Source organism: Mchenga conophoros, linkage group LG4, assembly GCF_057382185.1.
Source record: "Mchenga conophoros isolate Kocher_MC1m ecotype Shallow Benthic linkage group LG4, M_conophoros_male_GT1.1, whole genome shotgun sequence".
NCBI lineage: Eukaryota > Metazoa > Chordata > Actinopteri > Cichliformes > Cichlidae > Mchenga > Mchenga conophoros.
The window spans coordinates 13,434,769-13,436,511 of NC_140529.1; the positions used below are offsets into that span (position 1 = coordinate 13,434,769).

At 41.9% G+C, this 1,743-nt stretch overlaps 1 long non-coding RNA gene across 1 annotated transcript; it reads left to right on the plus strand.

The window, feature by feature from the left end:
- Positions 1-452: 452 nt before the first annotated feature.
- On the plus strand, positions 453-1,298 carry LOC146575660 (uncharacterized). Its single transcript, XR_014892323.1, has 3 exons — positions 453-576; positions 734-1,023; positions 1,133-1,298. It is a non-coding gene; the product is annotated as an uncharacterized LOC146575660 (long non-coding RNA).
- The last annotated feature ends 445 nt before the right edge of the window (positions 1,299-1,743 follow it).

Consider the following 1,743-nt stretch of genomic DNA (forward strand, 5'->3'; position numbering starts at 1 on the left):
TTTTAAACCATATAAGTGCCACACGTGACCAAGCTTGGCCAGTTACAAAGGTATTTTGTGCATCTGCATTGTTCAAAAACGGCAATAAGCAGCAATGATTATAACAGAAATTAGAGTTTAATACAACATGGACTTTGGTGTTTGTTTAGCTTATGCAAATTATTATTTGACATGTCATTTCGGGGTATGCAGCAGTGAAGCTCTAACACGATGAGCCCATAAGTTGACACGTCTTTTATTACACTGACCTTGATGCATTGTCCTGGTTTTAGTTCTTATGATTTTATGTGAACATGTTGGATATTTTTTGTCGTTACAATCACTGTGGACAAGTTATTCAACCGTGCGAGTGGTTTAAGTAGTTTATGGACATATGAAAGGGTTTGTTATTTTTTAAATGTTTCATGAACTACTAACTGATGTCTGCATTACTGTCATTTTTGTGTATACCTGCAGCTTACGGTGCCCGATCACCTCAAAGACCATAATTATTGTAAGAGAAACACTGCATGCCAGGCCCGTGATGCAAAGAAACCCAGAGCCAGCAGGAAACAACCGTGCTGCAGCAAGGACCAGGTTGGATGTGTAAAATTTCAGGAACAGAATCATTTGAGGGTTTTGGAGTTTGGACTTCATTGTGGTTCATCAAATTTATATTTTTGTCTTGTTTGAAAAAAAATGAGGTTGCTATTAACTACTGACATTCCCTTGTGTGCTTCTGACCTTTCCCCAGGTTGTTAATTCAACCCAGAGGCCCCGGCGCCGTGACAGAACAGTCAGTCAGCCCCGGAAAAGGAAGCGAAGCCCAGCATCCAGTTCTTCCCGACCTCCAAAGACCTCAGTGCCTCCCTCTGCAATCTCACATGATGACCTGCCAGTGTCAAAATAATTGCCCCCCAGACCCGAGCCATGCAGTACCGACCACCAGCCAACCAGCTCCAGTGACAGCCCTTTAAAAATCCACAACCTCTCAGTGGAAGATTATCAGCGAGTCTACCATGAGGTGGTAGATAGCATGCTGACGTACGTTTGTCTCCAAATGTCCTGTCACTTTTTAAAATCGCCAGCTCTAAAATGGTTACAGTATGGTTTTTGACCACATGCATCATTTTGATTGAATTTCTTCTTGCAGGTCCAAGAATGGCCGCAAACGTCCCTACAGTTTAGAGCTGGGGAGAAGTATTAAACAAAAGCTGTGGGAGAGACTGAATCGTCCTATGGTGGAGACATCAACCAGCGAGGACGGACTTGAAGAAATTGACATTGTGTATGGGCAAAAAGTCAAAATCCCACAATATGATTTTCTGTAAATAGTTCACATGTGACTTTGATTAAAATGTAATTTCTGCACAAGTTTGTGTTTCTGTGTATTATAGATATATTCCACTGTGTGTTTGGACAACTGTTTAAGGTCACTGCTGAGAAAATTCATAAAACCTTCATAGGACTTTTATTTTGAAAAAGCAATTCAATTCAATTCAATTCAATTTTATTTATATAGCGCCAAATCACAACATAAGTCGCCTCAAGGCGCTTCATAGATACAGAGAAAAACCCAACAATCATATGACCCCCTATGAGCAAGCACTTTGGCAACAGTGGGAAGGAAAAAACTCCCTTTTAACAGGAAGAAACCTCCGGCAGAACCAGGCTCAGGGAGGGGCGGGGCCATCTGCTGTGACCGGTTGGGGTGAGAGAAGGAAGACAGGATAAAAGACATGCTGTGGAAGAGAGACAGAGGTT